Genomic DNA, 5,000 nt, shown 5'->3' on the forward strand with positions numbered 1-5,000 from the left:
AAGGCCTTGCGCAACATAAGTTGCCAAGGCATTATGTCGCTTGATGCGGGCGTCATGACTCCTGAAGCAGTGCTGGACAACGTGGTTGGCAGTTTCTTTGGCGACGCAGCCTGCCTGGCAGTTGGTCTCCCCAGAACGACCACGAAGCAGCCTCGCCCGTGTTGGGAGGGCATTAATTCTGGTACGAATACAGGAGATAAAGTCGCGGCCACTAATATAGCGCCGGGGGTTATCCACCCAGCTGTGTTGCCCTGGTGTTCGGGCTGACTTCCTCAGGGCTGCGCCGTCCACCGATGAATGCAGCCGTTCGGCCCACATCCGGCCAAGCTGGTTGCTTGACCGTATGGCCCCGTCGTTCCACCGCAGATGTTGCTCTAGCCTCCCAATTTCACGCCCTAGAACGTCTTGTGTCGGCCCATCCAATTGGACTCCCAGAGCTCGCATGTTAGCGAGCCGATTCCGACGCAGCAGAGGACCAAGCCAGCGAGCTGATGGTACTCCCAATCCCCCAGATGGAACAGGGGCGTGGAAGTACGCAACAGGGATGTCCGCTGGCAGGCACAGCCAAGTTCTAAGCGCTGTGCGGATGGCAATGTCCACTGCTGAGAGAGCCCCAAGGCGGGTCCTGGAGAGTGCCAGGCCGTGGTGGATCCCTGGCAAGACAACCGTTCTGAGGGCGTGAAGACGTTGTTGAGGTTTTAGTGGTGCCCTGGACAAGACGCTCAGCTGCCGCTCGACCTCCCGCCTCGGATGGAAGAGGCTACGTCCGCTGGTAGAGAACTCCAGACCAAGATACCGGAAAGTGCTCTCAACTGTCAGGGCAGGAATGGTGGTATATCCTGCCTTAAAGGTCGTGGTTCCATCGACCTTAACTTTCTTCTCGCGACCAGAGGCCGCGAGAGCGAGAGTAAAGCACTTTCCGGGATTGACTTGGAGACCAAGGTCCCCAAGAGCAGATGTAGATGCATCGATTAGGTCCTGGAGCCCTCCTTTGGTCTCAGCAAACAGCAGGAGGTCGTCGGCGAAGGCGGCAGCGTTGAGGCGTCGTCCCATGATGTTGGCACCAACATGATCTGGGAGGCGAGCAAGCATGAGGTCCAGAGAAAGGTTAAACAGGATAGGGGAAAGAGGGTCACCCTGCCGAACGCCCCTCGAGGGCCGCACTGGACCCAGCGACTTCCCAGGACCACAGATCACCGTTGCCCCCTCCTCGTAGCATCCCAGGATGTATCCAACGAACTCGTCTGGCAGACCATGAGCCCTCAGGGCAGGCCTCAGGGCACCATGGTCCAGAGAGTCGAATGCCTTGGACACATCCAGGGACGCGACATAGAGGGAACTACAGCTCACCCTGGCCTCAGTCATCGCCAGGTCCAACAAGAAGGAATTGTGCAGCATCCCATCCTGAGGAAGGAAAGCCCGCTGGCGTCCGTCCAACACACATGTCCGCATCAGACGACCCGCCAGGATCTTATGGAAGACCCTGGCGAGGACTGAGCAAACCGTGATCGGGCGGAAGTCAGCGGGGGATGCTGGGGCGGCCTTCTTGGGCAGCAGGGAGGTACGGGCTTGCAGGAGTCGGGATGGGAGGCGACGGGTTAGAAGGAAAAGGTTTAACACTTTCAAGAGGACCTCACGGGGAAGACGACGGAGCTGGGCAGGTGTTAATCCATCAGGGCCCGCGGCTGAGCGACGGGGTGGGAGTGCTGCAGCGATGTCCTCCAGTGAGATAGGTGCCCACAGCTGTTCAAAGGGCACCTCAGCGCAGGACGGTAACAGCCGGTTATCTAGACGGTCTACCCGGCCAGATGGACGCCGGGTAAAAAGATCCTTCCAAAAATCAACCAGCCCAGGGATAACAGGTGGTTGATGGAGGAGTGTGCCGTCTAGAAGGCCATTAATACACCGCGCCGCATTCTTGGAGAAGGCACGCTGGCAGATGGAGTACTCCCACCTCCGCCGGGCTCGCTTACGCTCTGGTGGCTGGGACATCTGCTTGGGGGCGACAGGGTTGTGGGATGCCTCCTTACTACCTATGACATCAAGGGCAGGTGACAACATGCCCATGATGACAGGTCTCGAAGCAGTTGGTCCCAGCGCCAAGATTTCATCTATCGAGGTATACTTTGGCCCTGATGGTGGTAAAGCTGCTAGGGCCGACCAGATAGCTTGGTCGACCAGATCCTCAGGTGAAGGGGAGGACTCAGGTCTAGAGGGTAACCCAGCAGTCGATGCAGCAGCCACAGATGGGCGTGGCCGTTCCGCAGAGGCCGAGAGAGCAGTGACAAACTCAGCGACCTGGTTCCTGTAGGCTCCCGCACGACGTTGACACTTGATAGATTCGAGTGAGCGGTGCGGGAAGGTCTTGACTAACTCTTGGTTCAGGAACCGGACGCCCTCGAGTGTCAGCACTGCTTCAGCGTGGGCCAGGCGTAGAAGTTCTTCACTAGACCACCTGGCCTTGGTCCTCTGGATGTTAACCTCTGCGTTGACTGCATCAGGATGAGCCCTGCGGCGATGGACACCAAGACCAGTCTTGGTGCCAAAGCCACGATGGCACTCGGGGCACTGAAAGGCTGGCGGGGAGACTCGAGCCGGACCGGTAACTTCGGATGGTGGCCCAACAACTGGCGCGGCGCCTCCAGTGGGAGGACCGCTACCTATTCTATTCCGTTTGTTGGGGCCAGCTGAAACAAGAGGCAGGGGGGCAGGCAACCCCCAAGCCCCGAAAATTCACCCTGCTCTGTCGGTCGGAAAGCTTTGGGAAGGCACAGAGATCTGTGCCTCACCTCGGCTCCCCTCACGACTCTCGCCACGTGAAGGCCAGAGCTAGGATTTCCCATCGAGAGGCTAGGCGGACCATCATCCACCCGACATCGCTTGGATGCTAAGGAGTGGATTGAGAGGGCCCGTATGTGACGCATCATATGAGCTTAAGAGAGTCATAGTTACTCCCGCCGTTTACCCGCGCTTGCTTGAATTTCTTCACGTTGACATTCAGAGCACTGGGCAGAAATCACATTGCGTCAACACCCGCTAGGGCCATCGCAATGCTTTGTTTTAATTAGACAGTCGGATTCCCCCAGTCCGTGCCAGTTCTGAGTTGATCGTTGAATGGCGGCCGAAGAGAATCCGCGCACCCGCGCGCCCCCGGAGGAGCACGCTAAGGCGGACGCGGCCTCGCAGCAAGGAAGATCCGTGGGAGGCCAAGGCACGGGACCGAGCTCGGATCCTGCACGCAGGTTGAAGCACCGGGGCGCGAACGCCGCGCAGGCGCGCGCATCCTGCACCGCCGGCCAGCACGAGGCCAACCAACGGCGAGAGCAGACCACGCCCGCGCTAAACGCCCGCACTTACCGGCACCCCTACGGCACTCACCTCGCCCAGGCCCGGCACGTTAGCGCTGACCCACTTCCCGACCAAGCCCGACACGCCCCGATCCTCAGAGCCAATCCTTATCCCGAAGTTACGGATCCAATTTGCCGACTTCCCTTACCTACATTATTCTATCGACTAGAGGCTCTTCACCTTGGAGACCTGCTGCGGATATGGGTACGAACCGGCGCGACACCTCCACGTGGCCCTCTCCCGGATTTTCAAGGTCCGAGGGGAAGATCGGGACACCGCCGCAACTGCGGTGCTCTTCGCGTTCCAAACCCTATCTCCCTGCTAGAGGATTCCAGGGAACTCGAACGCTCATGCAGAAAAGAAAACTCTTCCCCGATCTCCCGACGGCGTCTCCGGGTCCTTTTGGGTTACCCCGACGAGCATCTCTAAAAGAGGGGCCCGACTTGTATCGGTTCCGCTGCCGGGTTCCGGAATAGGAACCGGATTCCCTTTCGCCCAACGGGGGCCAGCACAAAGTGCATCATGCTATGACGGCCCCCATCAACATCGGATTTCTCCTAGGGCTTAGGATCGACTGACTCGTGTGCAACGGCTGTTCACACGAAACCCTTCTCCGCGTCAGCCCTCCAGGGCCTCGCTGGAGTATTTGCTACTACCACCAAGATCTGCACCGACGGCGGCTCCAGGCAGGCTCACGCCCAGACCCTTCTGCGCCCACCGCCGCGACCCTCCTACTCGTCAGGGCTTCGCGGCCGGCCGCAAGGACCGGCCATGACTGCCAGACTGACGGCCGAGTATAGGCACGACGCTTCAGCGCCATCCATTTTCAGGGCTAGTTGCTTCGGCAGGTGAGTTGTTACACACTCCTTAGCGGATTCCGACTTCCATGGCCACCGTCCTGCTGTCTTAAGCAACCAACGCCTTTCATGGTTTCCCATGAGCGTCGATTCGGGCGCCTTAACTCGGCGTTTGGTTCATCCCACAGCGCCAGTTCTGCTTACCAAAAGTGGCCCACTTGGCACTCCGATCCGAGTCGTTTGCTCGCGGCTTCAGCATATCAAGCAAGCCGGAGATCTCACCCATTTAAAGTTTGAGAATAGGTTGAGGTCGTTTCGGCCCCAAGGCCTCTAATCATTCGCTTTACCGGATGAGACTCGTACGAGCACCAGCTATCCTGAGGGAAACTTCGGAGGGAACCAGCTACTAGATGGTTCGATTAGTCTTTCGCCCCTATACCCAGCTCCGACGATCGATTTGCACGTCAGAATCGCTACGGACCTCCATCAGGGTTTCCCCTGACTTCGTCCTGGCCAGGCATAGTTCACCATCTTTCGGGTCCCAACGTGTACGCTCTAGGTGCGCCTCACCTCGCAATGAGGACGAGACGCCCCGGGAGTGCGGAGGCCGCCGCCCCGTGAAGGGCGGGGAAGCCCCATCCTCCCTCGGCCCGCGCAAGGCGAGACCTTCACTTTCATTACGCCTTTAGGTTTCGTACAGCCCAATGACTCGCGCACATGTTAGACTCCTTGGTCCGTGTTTCAAGACGGGTCGTGAAATTGTCCAAAGCTGAAGCGCCGCTGACGGGAGCGATTATTCCGCCCGAGAGCATCCCGAGCCAACAGCGGCGCGGGTCCGGGGCCGGGCCAGGTAGG

At 59.1% G+C, this 5,000-nt stretch overlaps 1 pseudogene; it reads right to left on the minus strand.

Moving 5' to 3' along the window:
- Window positions 1–5,000, minus strand: part of LOC126435311 (large subunit ribosomal RNA) — a 7,758-nt pseudogene that overhangs the window by 1,942 nt on the left and 816 nt on the right.

This window comes from Schistocerca serialis, unplaced genomic scaffold, assembly GCF_023864345.2.
Source record: "Schistocerca serialis cubense isolate TAMUIC-IGC-003099 unplaced genomic scaffold, iqSchSeri2.2 HiC_scaffold_1202, whole genome shotgun sequence".
NCBI lineage: Eukaryota > Metazoa > Arthropoda > Insecta > Orthoptera > Acrididae > Schistocerca > Schistocerca serialis.